General features: G+C 40.3%; 1 pseudogene; it reads right to left on the bottom strand.

Annotated features, from left to right (window-relative positions):
- Positions 1–19,439, bottom strand: part of LOC138799979 (ovostatin-like) — a 45,915-nt pseudogene that overhangs the window by 6,575 nt on the left and 19,901 nt on the right.

Raw genomic sequence — 19,439 nt, 5'->3', positions numbered from 1 at the left:
AAATCAGGGTCTATGAAATGTTATTGGTGATTGACACTTTTATATCACCCATGTGAATCCTTATTTAGAGAACAATCTAACCTTTTGTCTTTAGATCACCGTGGGCAACCCAAGAACAACTCTCCTAGCTTCCCTCTTTTGGGCACATTTGCATTAGCACCGCCCTTCTGTGATTGTTTCATGGAAACATTTTTGCAAAAAACAAACAAACATAATATTCACAATTTTCCCATGATCCACCAAAATCCAAATCCAAACCGCTTGTACCTTCGGATAGCTGCTTTTAATCCAAGATCTGCCCTGGGGTCCGTTCAGCAGGTGATGCAGTTATTGTCCTAAAAAAACAACTTTTAAATTTGCAGGGCTTAGAATGTCTATGCATTAGGCTTGCACAACCTCTCTGTCCCTCCTTCCCACCCTCTTCATCATTAGGAATGCTTCAGGCAGATTGTCTCATATTCTCCACCTGCGTGAATACTGAACATGGGCTGGATTGCTAAGGCACCTGTGCAAAGTTCAGGTTCAGAGGGTGGGGAGGAGGGACGGAGGGGTGGTGTAAAGTAAGGGCACAGATATTCTAGGCCCCGGACGTTGGGCACGGGGCTGCAAGTTTAAAAGTTGTTTTTTTAGGACAATAACTGAATCACCAGCTGAACGGACCCCAGGACAGATCTTGGATTAATAGCAGCTATCTGATGGTACAAGTGGTTGGGGGGGACAGATTGTGGGTATAGAGTCGCTTTAAAGGACTGGGATACAGGGATACTACAAGATTGGTGGTGGAGGTAAGAGTCTCAAAACACAGGACTAGCCAGATAGAAGAGTCAGAGAAAATGTCAACAGATAAGAGGATGCAGCTTTCAACCATAAACTGGGCTCTGTTTTGTTTTTTTATAGCAGTGTGAATACAGTCACATCTTACCTGTACCAGGGGGTTGCCCGTTCCGGTGACAATCAACTTGTACTTCCCAAATGCAACAGGCAACTTTTTCCTCTGAACCAGCATCTTGTTGTCTTTGTTCACCTTCACACGGGCGACTTCATTATCTCCTAGACTCACAACAACTTCTACATTGGGCTCACCAACGAAAACCAATTTACCATACTCAGTGATGGCTTCAGTGCCAGATATTGTATCCTAATAAAAAGAGGCAACATTGATCATTCCAATTGGGGTCTCTAGAATGGTGAAAATATATACCGGGATAGGTGTATGGTAGCCCTCTGATTACCTGTGAGGATGAGTATCCACCATTGGCGTTCTGAGTGGAAGACAACCATGTTGCTATTTGGCCAAGGTAACCCAGCTTCTCCTGGTCTAACTCAGGGCCATGCAAAATACCCAACATAATGCTTGCAGTAATGTCTACCTCTGCGGAAGCGTACCTGATGGGCACAAAGTAATATGGCTTTCCTGGGCGTATGTTTTCACGTCTCCAGTGTACTGTACGACCTGTAGGTAAGACAGATATCTTAGCCATTCCATTTTTACCTTCTCCATATGGAATTCACATAATAGGCTACGGGCTTTTCTCCATGCTCCTAGCTAAGGTTATGTGAGATGTAAAATGGGTCAAAAGCAGTTGTTTTATTTAAAAAAACAAAAATGATTTTTAATAAGAAAATGTTTCTTAGATCCAGCCTAGTGAAATGTAAAACCTTTAAAAGAACATTTCAGCGATATAGGTATTTTCCCCTGTAAGCAAAAGGGTGGTGAGAGTAAGTGGCCGCCCTGCTGTCCTCTAGATACTGAGCAGATACTGAGAACTACTTCCCGTTCTTGCTGCAACCCATCACGACTAGCCGATTGACACTGGGGCTCGTGTTTGGACTAGAGATGAGCGGACTTTTCAGATTTCTGGTTCGTGAGAACCAGAACGATCGGCGTCGGATTTCCGCTGTCTCCTCGCTCCGTGCAGCGGGTGTATACCTCCTATAGAACGCCTGGAAAACTGGGATACAGCCATTGGCAATTGCTTTATCCCAGTTTTCCAGCCGTTCCTTAGGAGGTATCCACCCGCTGCACGGAGCGAGCAGACAGTGGGAATCATTGGCGATCGTTCTGGCTCTCACGAACCAGAAATCCGAAGAGTCTGCTCATCTCTAGTTTGGACTGGAAGTCTATGAGCAAGTCTGCTGCCTCCAATCCACACAGCAGGCGCTGTGTGAATTGGCATTGCAGCGGTGACTGGAACCAGCACGATAATGGAACATGGCTGTCATGTAGAGAGGTGGAGAAGGTTAGATAAGAGCAAATCAGCAAATTTGCACTATCCAAAATGCTTCGTAAGCCCCTATTACACGGGGCGACGGAGAGGAGCAAACCAGCGCTGTCAGCGGGTGAGTACAGCGGGAGCTGCGGGGGTCTGCCCGGGTGATCACTAGATCGTCCGGGCAGCCCATAGCAGATAGCAGTAGTCTGAGTGGCGGAAGCAGATTGCTTCTATATTAGTCGTTTGTCTTTCAACATTTTGATGTCGGATGATCATTGTTTGCTATTACACGGGACAATTATCTGCCGTAACAGCCGATATCGACCAAATACGGCCAATAATCGTTTCGTGTAAAAAGGCCTTTAATTGTAATAGAGGGGAAGGGAATCTGGTGTCAAGATATTTTTATAGATATGACCTCCGGGCATTAGTAGTTATAAGTAGGGCGCTGATAAAGGTGTTGCCTTGGACAAGTTTGAGGGGGAGCGGTGGGTAATTGGGGTGCATACTGGGTGCCAGGTCCTCTTCCATTGTGACCCAGGACTTTTGTGGACAGACCAGGACCCAGTCAATTATCCATACAAGGTAAATAGAGCTATGGCCGCCCCTCAACTCCACTTCACTGGTCAAGGCATCTTGTCGAAAAGCCTGAAGAAGGGATTCTATCTTTTTTTTTTTTCTTTACTGTACATTATGTTGTATTACAATACCTTCGCTAATGGCCCGTCCTTGCACTATGTGATACAAGTCATCCCAAATGTTTAGTTTAGCCAGAGCTGCAGCTTCCAATACATAAGCAAGAGTATAAGTGTCCAGAGTATTGTAATCCACATCCTGGATGCACCGCAGAGCACCTTCTAACAATGAATCCTATAAGAAAAGTAAGACACAATATAAGAGGCGGCCAACAGGGATAGAGAGGTCTAGGTCGCTCTTTACGTTTGATTCTTAATGTATAATAGTAGAGAAGTAAAAATAATATATATATATATATATATATATATAAATTTTTTTTTTTCAATATGTTGTATGTTTTTTATATTACTCTCTGCCCTTTTAATATATCATCGCGTCTCTCGTAGAGTGTTAGTACTCACCCCAATTCCGTATAGCTCAGTTTTCAGTAACCGTTTTGCCACATATGCTGTATAACGGATAGTACTATTCCTATCATAACCATCCTAGGAGAAGAAGAACATTATTGAGAAATTTAAAGAGAACATAACATTCATTAACAACCAACTGAGCGTCTGTAAATCTCAATTTCCCCTTTAATTCTGTGTAGAAGGGATGGAGTATTGCCATCATATAATAAAAACTTTTAACATGACACAGAGACTTGTCAAGAGTTTTAATTGGCCAAGGTCCAAGGGTGAAAATACCCTCATAGATCACTAGAATGAGCAGGGAGAAGAGATCAGCTGAGCAGTTCTCTCCCCTGCCCCCCTCCTCCTACAATCACTGGCAAAAATAATGGAATTTTCACCCTTCACACCAGAGAGTGCACGAAAACTTTGTTTTTTTTCTGGCATTTGAAATGTTTTTCAGCCATTTATGTCACAAAAATATATGAAAAAATGTTCCAAAGGCAGAAGTTATGGTCATATGATCAAAAAGTTTAACAGAACTGCTGTTTTGGGGACTTATTTTGAATTGTAAAAATGAAATTATTGGCTCAATAATGATCCAAAAGAGTGTGTGTAAACGTAGCCTGAAGCTTTATGTTTTTCAAAATTATATAAAAGCCCTTTAAATAAAGCTGCCTATTATTTATGCCATCCATACCTACTAATTTCAGTGGGATTGCCCAACCATCTAATATCTAGAGGAGTCTGACAGCAACTTTTTGCCCATTCATCGGTAATTCTATGATATGACCAGTTACCTGGACGGTGAACAGTGACCCGGTGTGGCTGAAGCAGCCGGTGTTCAAGTCCTGTGTGGTCCCCAGTTGTAACAGGATCTGTTGCTGGATGTTCTTATCCACGTAAGTATATTTTTTGCTTAGCTCAAATGCATAGAACGTGTTTATAGTCAACCTGAAACAAAGACAACAATGCCGTTTCAGCCACTAAATCTCCATTTTGTCCTGGAAAACATGGATAGACAGGCTGTATCCATAGCCGGTTTCATGTTCTCCTGGCAGCTCAACGTCTCCAGATGCCGGGAGTCAAATGCTGAGTGTTTGTGTTCAGCGAATGTTTCCGAACCCGAACTATTTGTCAAGTCTGCCCAACACCAGTCCTGACCATTCTGATGCAGAACACTGACATTGGGATAAACGTGTGACTTTGTCCTTACCAAGAATTCAGCACAAGCGAATTGCGGAAGACAGAATACTGGCCGTTCCAGCTTCTACATGCGAGTTGTCGAGCGTATCCTACAAAGAGAAACAAAAAAAAAAACTCTGAAAACAGAGTACAAATATTTTTTTTTGATTTACACGCTGTCAAATCATCCTTCTTTTAACCATACTACAGCCGTAAATTGTTTGCATAATTCTCAAATGGGCAGCTTTTGCTTTTTCCTTCTGATATTGATTTAATAATTAAAGTGTATGAAAAAGCGTCTGTCAGAAAGTTCTACTACATCTGGGCCAAGGTGAGCACATCTGTCTAGTCCAAGTTTAGACCAGCTGTTAGTTTGCTCAAAGTGTGCCTGGTCTTTAACCTTGTGTGCCAAGGATTTGTTCATACTACATCATCACACAAAGCTTATGTAAACTGCTGTAATACACGTCAACTTACATCAGCATAGTTCAGGATCTATTATGTTTTGGATGTAATACAGTCTAATGAAGGCTTTTTAAAAAGAAAAAAAAGAACATTCTGTTTGCTGCTGTCTTCATGTGTGCAGACATTAAAAAATAATTAAAAATTCCAGGCGAAGAACTGATTTGGGAAAAAAAAAATAAAATAATAATAATAAAAAACACCCATAAAACACGCCCAAAAAGTCCAATGAATGCTATGCAAAACAAAAATGTGAATAACAATTAAAATAAATGGCCTATAGCTGTAAAAAATCCATATTAAAGGAGAAGTCTGGCGAATTTTTTTTTTAAAGTATTGTATTGCCCCCGAAAAGTTATACAAATCACCAATATACACTTATTACGGGAAATGCTTATAAAGTGCTTTTTCCCTGCACTTACTACTGCATCAAGGCTTCACTTCCTGGATAACATGGTGATGTCACTTCCTGGATAAAATGGTGATGTCATTTCCTGATAACATGGTGATGTCACTTCCTCGATGACATGGTGATGTCACAACCTTACTCCCAGAGCTGTGCTGGCTGTGGCTGCTGGAGAGGATGATGGCAGGCGGACAATGAGGGACACAGGGCACTGAGCATCCCTCTGCCATCATCCTCTCCAGCAGCCACAGTCCACACATCTCTGGGAGTCGGGTCGTGACATCACCCTTTTATCCAGGAAGTGACATCGCCATGTTATCCAGGAAGTGACATCGCCATGTTATCCAGAAAGTGACATCACCATTTTATCCAGGAAGTGACATCACCATGTTATCCAGGAAGTGACATCACCATGTTATCCAGGAAGTGACATCACCATGGTATCCAGGAAGTGACATCACCATGGTATCCAGGAAGTGAAGCCTTGATGCAGTAGTAAGTGCAGGGAAAAAGCAAAGTGTATATTAGTAATTTGTATAACTTTTGTGGGGCAATACAATACTGTAATAAAAATTATCGCCAGACTTCTCCTCTAAGGCTTTGTATTATATTGCCATAAGGCTTCTACAATAGTACCTGGGACATCTATGTATTATCCGATTTCATATGGAGTTATACAGAGGTTTCATATTGAATCCCACAGATAAAAACTCATGATACATTGGATTCCACAGAGGTTTCCTACATAGTCTGACCAAACCTGCATGGCAGTGCATGGTGGCTATACTGTACATTGCTGGGCTAAAGAGCCCTACACATTTCATGCAATGTCATGTAGGGCAATGTACATCCACCAAACAGCTAGCCATATGTATGCTTGGGTAAGGGGCCGCTGGTCCTCGCGCTGCTGCCACCCTTTGTGTCTGAGGTCTTACTTACCGGCATTGAGATAACTTTTTGCTTTTTCAAAAAGTTCATCATCCAGATCTCCTGTATGGCTGAAATATTCCAGCAAATGCACAACGGGAAGGAGTCTGGCGAGGTTCTGTTCACAGCATCCGTCCGGCTGCTTCAGCAAATTGGCAAGATTTTCGGCCATGAGTCCCACGGTGTCACCTGTAGGTGTGAAGAAGATGTCATCATATATGTATGGCCGAACAGAAATAACCAAATAAGTCGTTGGAAAATATGATTTTTTTTAAAACAGTTCTTAATATAATATATATTAATATATAATTCATTCTCCAAAGAGGAAAACGAGGAGAAAATAAGGAGAACTGTGAAACGGAACTCACCTACGACAGTGAAGTATAACTCAAAGGAATCTTCTACCAAGTTATTTGGACTTTCAATGTCGACTTCATTTTCAACAGTCGAATCTTAAAAAAAAAAAAAAAATACACAAAAAATTAGTTGTCACCAGATATGTTGCTACTAGAGTCGATCGAACATCAGGAAATGTTAGGTTCGATCGAACTCAAACCTTCTCAAACCTTCAGCATTGATTCCTGATACCTTCCCGTTCCGTGGGGAAGGTGGAGACAGCCCGAGTACCGCCTGGAAAACAGGGATACAGTCTATTACCTAGGCTGTATCCCTGTTTTCCAGGTGGTAATAGGGCAGTCTCCACTGTTCCCACGGAACGGGTAGGCATCGGGAATCAAATGCTGAAGGTTCGAGTTCCATCAAGCCTAACATTTCCCAATGTTCGATCATCTCTAGTTGTTACTTGCTGACTGCCGGGACCCTTAAAGGGGTTATCCAGCGCTACAAAAACATGGCCACTTTTCCCACTACTGTTGTCTCCAGTTCAGGTGCGGTTTGCATTTAAGCTCCATTTAGTTCAATGGAACTGAGTTTCAAAACCCCACCCAAACTGGAGACAACAGTAGGGGGAAAGTGGCCATGTTTTTGTAGCGCTGGATAACCCCTTTAATATAAAGAGACCACAGTACCTTTAAATAAATGGGGATTTGTTACTGTGTCAGTCCTCAATATTATCCCAGAGCTCAGACACTATTATAATCCTAGATGACACTATTATAGTATATCTTAGCTTATAATGGTATATCCTTATACATGCCAAAAGATTCTAAGATATCCCCTGTAAACGGGTAAAAATAATAAAAACATTTTTTTAAAAAGTGATGCTCAATGCCAGGCAGCAGCTGCAGAAATACAATGTTATAATACCTAAAAAAATAGAGTTACAAAAAACATCTTCCTGATATAATATTACTCAATACTAAAACATTCCATCTATCCACAAGCCTTACATCAGGTATGTTCTTACCTTCTACAATGCTCAGGTGACTGAATGTGACTTATTGATGTGAATGTGACTCTTTTCTTATTCCTTCAGCCTTAAGAATAAAAGAAGAGACTCAAACACTGAATTATAATCATCCTACATTTTGCTGAAAATGCCTTCACAATGGTTTACATTGAGGAGATGAGGATAGATAGCTGGTGATTGATTGGGCAGTTAGCTGACACCAACATATATGAATGGCTGCCTTCAGGATCTTGCGGATGAATACATGTATCAGGGCCGCTGTGCGTGAATGGGCGCCAATTTCACTCATCTCTAGTAGGGACTTCTTCACATCAGCCTTCTCAAAAGAGAGGAGGACAAATGGAGAGAAAAGCTCACACACATTTTTTTGTGTCTTCAGCAGAAAACAGCAGCTCAGAACTGGGGGAAAGAGACTAAATCGATAATAACAAGTATGGAAGGAATTTTTAGTGTCACCAAGGACAGCAACTTATGAAAAGTTATGTTTGAGTGGAATACCCCTTTACTGTAAAAAACAGGTAAATATATATATTTTTCTAATTCAATGTCTGCTCAACAATGCAGCCGCATCTCCCTCCTCTCCCCTTCCATGTATTCCAATTACTGGTTTGTGCTAAATCCTAGAAGTAGGATTCTACAGGCAGAGAAGAGGGAAATCCAAGCTCTTGGGGTGTACAGTAATAAGAGTTTCTTATAAGTAGAATATATTAGGCCGGGTTCACACTACATAAAAAACACGGCCGTATTTCATAACTCCGGCCGTAGTTGTGCAAACAACGGCCCTTATTTTTAAAATAATGGCCATTGTTAACACAACTACGGGCAGTGTTATGAAATACGGCCATGTTTTTACGTAGTGTGAACATAGCCTTAGGATGTATTTTCGAGAAACAAAAAATTATTATAATAAAAATACTGCCGATCAGAGAACCCTGATCCCTTACCTCTACAATAATGGTTTTCATTACTGTGTCTTTACGGAATGGTTTTGAGTCATCGTTGGGCCCATCACATGTATCGGAGATGTGTGTTGTTGAGGCAGATGCGTTGATGGATATGTCACCTTTAAATTACAATAAACGTTTCCAATAAAGCAGAGATATCAGAATTGTCAAGGTACTAAAAGTACAAAATAGAAGAAAAGATCCCACCTAAAGCAATAAAGTCCATGCTCCACTGCCTGGAGACAGTTTCTCCTTTACAGATACAGAGCTCATCATCACCATTCAGGGAAGTCGGCTGGGACCCATCAGAAACTGTGACCGTGAAACTGACCTGAGCAAATGCATAAGTACTGACATTAAAGGGGTCATCCGACAATGAAACTAATGGTCAACTGAATAGTAAATGAACATATATTTGTAAATACAGTTACACTGTCTTTCTGGGGTCTCATGTTTTCCTTCTACCGCTGTCTGTTTTAGCCCAACTTCCTGTTTGGTGTACATTGTGTAAAAGACTTCCTGTTCCTGTGTACATGACACTCTAGGCGGGAATTCAGCCAACACTATCTCCCTCCCACTACACTTTGTATATTGGGAGTCAGCATGATTACAGTGACACCACCTTTATATACATTTTTGTGATTTACTACTTTCTATTTTATTTATGTATTTTATTATTTCTGGTAGGGCTGTAGTTTTTTTTTATGACTTTTTGATCACTCCCTAGGGGAGTTGATTATGCTTTTGCTTCCTCACTTATGTAATATACTGCATTTGTAATATATTATTATTTCACCAATCACCTATTACACATACTGTTTGGCCCTCAGCTGTCATGTTATGATGCTATGGGGTGGGGGAGGAGGGCAAACAGGTAACAGAGGAGGGCTTTAAAATCTTCTGACATGTGATAGAAACATGTAAGCAGCTTTGACTGGTGGCGTTCCAGATGCTGAGCCCCCCCCCCCCCCCCCCCCCACACACACACACACCACCACCAATTTCTAAAAAAAAACAGGCAGCAGCGCTGCTTGGCTATGCTTGAAGAGTGGAAGGAACACTGCAGGCGTGCATGCCAATAAATGGTATCTCCCAGCTTTACATTTCCAGGAGTATTAACAGAAAAACAGCACAATGACCCAGTTCGGGTGGCGGCACACCGGGGGGAATGTAGAATTGCTTTTACCTGTACAGATAAAAGCTGCACCCAGTTAGAAGGCCAGACTCGTAGAAGATGGGACTGCAGCCACTAGAGGCTGAAAGAGTCTCCTTCTTTTGTGCCCGGTATGCCCCATGATGTCACCCATTGTGCACCCTACAATGAGGCGCAGAAGGAAGAGAAGATGCTGGTGGACTGTGAAGTAGCTGGTCAGTGGGAAACTATCTGCTTGAACTATTGTACCTACCTAACCACCGGCTTAACAATGGAAATTAGCTACGGGGACTACCTACCCAATGAGCATATTATTTACAGTGGGTCACCCAACTATTGGTGTAGGTCCTCTACAAAGGTCCATCAAATTGTGGATATCATCTACTGGGGAAACCTAGCTAACGGAAGGGTCTTTTTATCTACTGTGTCAACCTTCTTATCTAACAGGAGAACCTACCATACTCAATGGGTGGGGGTCTACCTACTCCTCTACAATCCACCTACCTCTCCATCCCCCCTAAACCACTTACCCATTCTACTATATGGGACAGCAATGGTGACATTATTACTGTTAAACAAGATAAAGGTTTAGTCACCTTCTTGCAGTCTTCTTCGTAGTTTGAGGCAGTGGTGACTAATATTATCCTTTCCCCTCTGGTACTATATTGCGGCATTGTCAGTTCCGCAAAAAAAGGTAAAAATGTGCGGATTTTTGCGGGCTGGTTGGTCAAACCCACGCCTTCAGTTTCTGACACACAAAACATGTCGCTGTTCCACTCGGTGATGGTGTCCGGAATGGTGGATATTGCAGTTCCTTTACCATCGGACCTAAGGTTCATTGAGAATTTGAGTAACATAGTGTTAACCAATCAGGTCAATGCTGCCTATACAATATCAATAAGACAGAAGATATGTAGTAATACATGAGGGGAGGACCCTAAGACACAAAATAATTATCGTCTGTACTTAACCGATTACCGACTTTTCCGGACAATAATGGTTTTGCATAATGGCTCATGTTGAAGGGCAATGATCAGAGATGCTGGATGTCAGCTGATCATTGTCTTTTAGCATGTTCTAAAATCCTGATCACGATAGCTACAGTCTGCTGCCCCTTGCCCTGCGCAATAGGAGGGGAGGAAGCAGACCGTCGCTCTTTTCTATGGACCACCCTTAGATTGTCTGGACAGCCCCACCTGCAGCTCCCTACGCCCCCTGGCTCGCTGTCTGTGCATGCGATAGCACAGACAGCGAGCGAGGAACGAAGAGGAAGCGAGCGCTGACCTGACTACATAAGGATTTGTTTGTAGTCTGTTACCATGGAGACACATAAATCTGTAGAGGAACTATAGGCTCATCACTGAGATTTATTTAATCGCTATTACGCATAGGACTGGGGGTTATTAGGGTGATTAATCTAGAATATAACAACACTTCACTTTATTCTAAGGGAGGGGGGGGGGGCAGGCAGCCAAACTCAATGAATACTAAGTAACAGCAAATCTCTGGCGATAGAAAAGTAAGATAAATGAACATCAATAGTGTCAGGATCAAAATAGGAAAATACAAAACAATTATTGCTGAAACATCAAGAAGCAAATGTTACGAGCATCTTTGTCTTTCTGGTCTTTGGGTCTATAAATTATAATAGCACCCCTCTAAAAAGCGTGAACGTGTACAAGCCCCCTCCCATCTAGTCCATTTTTAAGTGTAATTTTACTCATTTTATTGTGCAATATTATAAGTATAACGAGCCGGTACCCTATGATCACAGTGCGCCATCCAAACATTTCACCAAAATTGCTGCGGAAAGTCTCAATACCGCCGGCCCCATCGGACAATGACCCTGAAAAGAGAGGAAATTGCAGATTGTTCACTTGTTTTTTACCCTTTTGTCAGAGATGTCCCTTAATAATCAGATGATCACAGGATCTACTAATACCTATATCACTAATGATCAGGGGCAAAACCTAATAGCAAGCGTTCAATTATTCTGCAGCGCCTCTGCAGGGGAAATGAAGCATTACACAATGGGCTGTGCGAGTAATGCTTGAACATATCAGGTGCTCCAGAGTTAGAGACACTTTGTAAAAGAGGTGTTTGTAGTTGATCTCTTTGGTCTTACAGGTTAGCCTTATTTATTGTCTATTAGAGTGCCAAAGATAGCCAAAAGCTGAACCATGCTTTGAGAGTCTCGTTTTCGAGATCATGGGGGTCTCATTGGTTACTCACTATTTGGTGGATAGGAAAGCAGTGATTATTGGGTAAAAAGGTCAAAAATTTCTGTGCTAAAATCGTTACTAGTATGGCAATTTTTTACATAACTATCTGGTGGAGTACAGAGTAAGTTCAGGAGCTAAGCCCTCTCTATACCCCCGGGGTCTGACAGCTATCTGCGGCTGACAACCACCATCAGTGGAGTTCAGTCCAGAACTGGTCGCTTAGCTCCCTAGATGCCATGGTCACAATTCAATTCAGTTATTTGACAGGCACCACCCTGTTCTGATTGCAATCGGCACTTAGACTATGGGTGTCATGGGGGGATGGGGAGTACATGGGCCATGGGAGAGATAAAGTATGGGGACTACCTGCAGATGGAGGATTTACGCAGTATGGGTGAACAACTACTGAGGTGAAGGGAGGAATAAAATAAGGAAAGGCCTTACTGCAGACAGGGGGGGGACAACTACAGAGGGGGAGGGAGGTATACAGTATGGAGGAACAACTACAGAGGGGGGAAACAGGTACACAATTAATGCCTCCAGGGGGTGAGGGTATACAGTATGGGGGGCCTTACTGCAGAAGGGAGATGTATACAGCTTGGGCGATGGGTGATAGAAGGGAGGTATACAGTATGAGGGGCCTTACTGCAGATGGGGAAGTTTCCAGTATGGGGGAGCAACTACAGAGGGGGGGGGGTTGAGGTATACAGTATTTAGGGGTCCTACTGAAAAGGTGGAATATATAAAGAATGGGAGTAGAACTACAGAGGGGGTAAACCACGGGGCAACTTACAGTACAAGGCTATGTTCACACAACGTATCAGTCCGGCCGTTCCGTGACCCCGGCTGAGTCACGGAAGAGCCGATCTGTGCCTGGATTATCGCGGCCGGTACTTAAGTACTGCCTGGCTGATCTGTCCGGTCACAGAGCTCTGATGCAGGCGCATCAGAGCTTCCCATAGCACACAGTGAAGCAAGCCGCCGGAGCCGCTTGCTTCACTGTGTGAACTGACAGGTCTTTCTGCGGCCGGAATTCACTGAATTCCGGACGCAAAAAAATTATTTGCGGCAGCGTATGGGATCCCGTCCGGAGCGCATACGATGTGTGTACACTCCGGCCGGGATCCCATTGAAAGTAAGGCATTGTTCCACCGCGGTAAAAGTATGGCTGTTGTTGCCATCGGCAACAACGGCCGTACTTTTATGTAGTGTGAACATAGCCTAGGAACGTAACAACAGTGGGACATACAGTAACAAGGCTAACTACTGTGTAGATTGGGGCTACAGTGTAGGTGCACATCATGTTTCCCTGAAAATAAGAACTACCCCAAAAATAAGTCCTAGCCTTTTCTTCAGAGAAAAAAACCCATATGGTATTAAACAAGGTAGCAGAGTGCTGGTCAAAGAGTACACTGCAATACAACATTATTGCAGTGTACTATGTAATCAATGGAATGATTCTCCCCTAGGAGGACTGAAAAAAATATTAAAAAGAAAAAGTAAAATGCGTCTAAAAAAAAAAACAAAAAAACAATACATATAAAAATTTATTCTCTTCCCTTTCCCTTTTTTAAAAATAAAACATAAGTGTAAAATACAAAAAAATAACACATTTTATATCCTGAACTATTACAATGAAATGCTATTGATCTTGCAAGGTGAATGCCATGAGAATAAATAAATAAAATACCCAATGCCAAAATTGTAGTTTTTTTCTCCTGTCATACTACATTCCAAAAACATGGAATAAAAAAATTATTAAAAAGTCAAAAGGATACTAATTAAAACTATAGATCACCCCACAAAAAAATGAACACTCGCATAGTACTGCAGAACGAAAAATAAAAAATTACAGGGGTCAGAATGTGGAAATGTAAAGTAAATCGTACGAGTAGTAAAACAGAGCAACCCCCCCCCCAATTTTATGATATACTATAAAATGAAGGGTGTCAATAAAAAGTGCATCAAATAAACTCTCTTAAAAGGGTTTATACCTTCCTGCAAAAACAGCACCACCCCTGTCCTCAGGTTGTGTGTGGTATCACAATTCAGCTCCATTCACTTCAATAGAACTGAGCTGCAAACTCACACCCAGACTGAGGACAAGAGAGCTGCTGTTTCAGGAAGAAAGCGGACATGTTTTAGCCTGGATAACCCCTTTAACATGTCATGGATGTTCAGAAACTTTGCATTCAATAACTACAGTTAATGACTTGAGTGAACACTGCACTAAGGGAATAACAGCAGCGTTATATGTGAAATAACTGAATCTGTATCTAAAACTAACAATTTTGTTTAATTATACCGAGATTTTGGTACAACATATTGTATATAAAGCCTACCTGCTCCTCTCGCTAAGCTTGCCGAAAACAAAGCTGTTTTTGCTAGAGTTGCCAAAGAGAGAAATAAAACACTTACATATTATTTATAATAAACACAAAACAGCCAGAACTTTATAATTTACCTTTGCTTACAGGAGATAGATAGGTGATAGATAGATAGATAGATAGATAGATAGATAGATAGATAGATAGATAGATAGATAGATAGATAGATAGGAGATAGATAGATAGATAGATAGATAGATAGATAGGAGATAGATAGGAGATAGATAGATAGATAGATAGGAGATAGATAGATAGGAGATAGATAGGAGATAGATAGATAGATAGATAGATAGGAGATAGATAGATAGATAGATAGATAGATAGATAGATAGATAGATAGATAGAAAGATAGATAGATAGATAATAGGAGATAGATAGATAGCTGATAGATAGGAGATAGATAGATAGATAGAGAGATAGATAGGAGATAGATAGATAGATAGATAGATAGATAGGAGATAGATAGATAGATAGATAGATAGATAGATAATAGATAGATAGATAGGAGATAGATAGGAGATAGATAGGAGATAGATAGATAGATAGATAGATAGATAGATAGATAGATAGATAGATAGGAGATAGATAGATAGATAGATAGATAGATAGATAATAGATAGATAGATAGGAGATAGATAGGAGATAGATAGATAGATGATAGATAGATAGATAGATAATAGATAGATAGATAATAGATAGATAGATAGATAGATAGATAGATAGATGAAGGTGGGTGCCGGCTAATAAGCCAGGGAGCCTCCAGGCTATGTAATATAGAGTCCAAAAAGGTAGCGGCACTCCAAGGTAGTGATAAACATGATAATTTATTCACAACCCATGCAATATACAGCAGCGACGTTTCTGACCACAACTGTGGTCTTTTTTCAAGCCAGATACACACACGTGTCCCCCTAGGGCAGGCATGTCCAAAGTCCGTCCGGAGGGCCATTTGCGGCCCGCGTTCCGAACTTTTACGGCCCCCCAGGTATCCAGCTTGCTATTATCTGCCTGTGTTATAAAGCATATAGCATGTAGCATGTAAAATGGTCGGCCCTCGCACATGTTCACTTCATCAAATTTGGCACTCTTCGAAAAAAGTTTGGACATGCCTGCTCTAGGGGTATTTATCTCAAACAGTGCAACAATTAGTACATTCAGCTGTGAACATAGTGACGTGTACAAAACATGTGATCGGAGGGACCCAGTCCCATTACAAATATATATACACACAAGGTGATATATCTGTGATAATAAATACAGTGTTAAGTATTGTATTAAAATTCATATAAATTCAGGTAAACACAAAGGAGTATGCAAGATCGCTCACCCAATGATCGGAAAACCGCGCTGATACATCAGAGGAGTCAACGCGAGTGGGGAACGCAAACCCATTTGGAACGCAATCAAATGCGTGTAAGTGTGGATTGCGCATGCGCAAAACATGGACCAATCGCGCTAAAGGGTGTCTCTGACCAGTCTATGGGGAACGCCCACCAACATAATCGTATGCATAGAGATCTATAACCATATAACGATGAACTGAACTAAATCAAGGCAAACTTGAACGGTTCTAGCTCCGCCATATGATTGAACATTAAAAATTCCAAGTTGTTTATCACTACCTTGGAGTGCCGCTACCTTTTTGGACGATAGATAGATAGATAGATAGATAGATAGATAGATGATAGATAGATAGATAGATAGATAGATAGGAGATAGATAGATAGATAGATAGATAGGAGATAGATAGATAGATAGGAGATAGATAGATAGATAGATAGATAGATAGATAGGAGATAGAAGATAGATAGATAGATAGATAGATAGATAGATAGATAGATAGATAGATAGATAGATAGGAGATAGATAGATAGATAGATAGATAGATAGATAGGAGATAGATAGATAGATAGATAGATAGATAGGAGATAGATAGATAGATAGATAGATAGGAGATAGATAGATAGGAGATAGATAGATAGATAGATAGATAGATAGATAGGAGATAGATAGATAGATAGATAGATAGATAGATAGATAGATAGATAGATAGATAATAGATAGATAGGAGATAGATAGATAGATAGATAGATAGATAGATAGATAGATAGGAGATAGATAGATAGATAGATAGATAGGAGATAGATAGATAGATAGATAGATAGATAGGAGATAGATAGATAGATAGATAGATAGATAGATAGATAGATAGATAGATAGATAATAGATAGATAGGAGATAGATAGATAGATAGATAGATAGATAGATAGATAGATAGATAATAGATAGATAGGAGATAGATAGATAGATAGATAGATAGATAGATAGATAGATAGATAGGAGATAGATAGATAGATAGATAGATAGATAATAGATAGATAGGAGATAGATAGATAGATAGATAGATAGGAGATAGATAGATAGATAGATAGATAGATAGATAGATAGATAGATAGGAGATAGATAGATAGATAGATAGGAGATAGATAGATAGATAGATAGGAGATAGATAGATAGGAGATAGATAGATAGATAGATAGATAGATAGATAGATAGATAGATAGATAGGAGATAGATAGATAGATAGATAGATAATAGATAGATAGGAGATAGATAGATAGATAGATAGATAGATAGATAGGAGATAGATAGATAGATAGATAGATAGATAGATAGATAGGAGATAGATAGATAGATAGATAGATAGATAGATAGATAGGAGATAGATAGATAGATAGATAGATAGATAGATAATAGATAGATAGGAGATAGATAGATAGATAGATAATAGATAGATAGGAGATAGATAGATAGATAGATAGATAGATAGGAGATAGATAGATAGATAGATAGATAGATAATAGATAGATAGGAGATAGATAGATAGATAGATAGATAGATAGATAGGAGATAGATAGATAGATAGATAGATAGATAGATAGATAGGAGATAGATAGATAGATAGATAGATAGATAGATATAAATCCAAAAAGTCCGCAGCACTCGTAGATGCATGAAAAAAACTCAGTGGTTTATTAAATCACAACTCCATGTGAACAAATAAGTGAGTAACAGGTGCGGCAAAAACACGTAAATGCATTTACGTGTTTTTGCCGCACCTGTTACTCACTTATTTGTTCACATGGAGTTGTGATTTAATAAACCACTGAGTTTTTTTCATGCATCTACGAGTGCTGCGGACTTTTTGGATTTATATTGACTGAGGCTGGCAGGAGCAATCTGCAGGCACCAACCTACTTAGGAGTAGTGCTGCTTCATGAATTTTTCTTTTAGATAGATAGATAGATAGATAGATAGATAGATGATAGATAGATAGATAGATAGATAGATAGATAGATAGATAGATGATAGATAGATAGAAGATAGATAGATAGATAGATAGATAGATAGATAGATAGAAGATAGATAGATAGATAGATAGATAGATAGATGATAGATAGATAGATAGATAGGAGATAGAAGATAGAAGATAGATAGATAGATAGATAGATAGATAGATAGATAGATAGATAGATAGATAGAAGATAGATAGATGGATAGATAGGAGATAGATAGGAGATAGATAGATAGGAGATAGAAGATAGATAGATAGATAGATAGATAGATAGATAGATGGATAGATAGATGATAGATAGATAGATGATAGATAGATAGATAGATAGATAGATAGATAGATAGATAGATAGGAGATAGATAGATAGATAGATAGGAGATAGATGTGAAATAGAAAGGAAGATAGTTTACAATTTTTTGCCTTACTTTAGGGCAAACAGGACTACAAAAATGGATCTATTGATGGAACATAGTAAGTGATTTATCAAACAAGGTGTAAAGTGTAACTGGCTCAGTTGCCCCTAGCAACCAATCAGATTCCACCTTTCATTTTCCAAAGAATCTGTGAGGAATGAAAGGTGGAATCTGATTGGTTGCTAGGGGCCCCCATAGCCATTCCCCTTTCTGCTGTGTCATGTCACTTGCCTGATAAGCCCCACCCCTTTGTCATACAAGGCTCATTTTCTTGTCAGTGTACTTTCTCATCACAGTTCAGCCCCATCTACATTCAGGTACACGTTCGAATCCCATATTACTTGCTCTAGCAGTTGACCTGGATTTGAACACTCAAACGTTTGCCGTCTCTATGCCACGTCAATTGGTTTTTAAAGTCACTTTAATTGCTACGCAACCCAACTTTAATGCACTTTGAGGACAAAACGCTTAGAAAATAGGATTCACGTAAGATTGGCCAAATGTTCAACGTCTGGGAACAAAAGGATCGGGCAGTTCAAATCTAATATGGGAGAGAAGGGCAACCACCATACACAATGGACAGTGGGCTGATCCCGAGTGATCAGAGGCTATGGCTGACTAGTGTGTATAGCGGCCATTAGGCTAAGAAGCAGGGTCTGTACTCCGACCAGTTTAACAAAAAGATAAAAATCCCAATAGTTACCAAAGACAGGAGAGGGAACATCAATGGCCTCCATGCCACAGACTTGTGGTTTCCTCACTCTGAGGCCGCTGGCAACAACCAGACTCATGGACTGAAAGGAGGAGATGAAACAGTAATGAAGTGTTTTCCTGTAAGATTTTTTTACTATATTTAAAGGGGTCATCCAGTACTAGAAAAACATTGAGATTTCTTTCTAAAACAGAGTCACATCCAGACTGTAGCCCAGACGGGTTCAATCTCACAGAACTGAGCTGCAATACCCGAGTCAGTCTAGGGAGAGGTGGGGCGCTGTTCACAGACGGCAGCAGCCAAGTAACAAAGACTAAATTCCGTGTGAACTCTTATCTGAAGATTCTCAATTATGGATCAGAGTTTCATTAGTTTGCAATGATGCCAGGTCCCTTCAAGGGTAAGAAAGTCAGTGATTTTCCAATCTCTGTTAAATGCAGATGCACTGAAGGTCACATGCTGCCCCTTTAAGGGTAAATGCACACTAGGCAGGATCAGACAAGATTTTTTTTTACTACCCTTTAATCTGTTGTGCCATCCTTCTAGTATGAGCTTACCTTTACAGAGATGTTCAACTGACAGTATTGACTTTATGCAGTTCTTTAT

The sequence above is a fragment of the Dendropsophus ebraccatus genome, chromosome 8 (assembly GCF_027789765.1).
Source record: "Dendropsophus ebraccatus isolate aDenEbr1 chromosome 8, aDenEbr1.pat, whole genome shotgun sequence".
Taxonomy (NCBI): Eukaryota; Metazoa; Chordata; class Amphibia; order Anura; family Hylidae; genus Dendropsophus; species Dendropsophus ebraccatus.
This window is presented reverse-complemented; position numbering and strand designations above follow the sequence as displayed.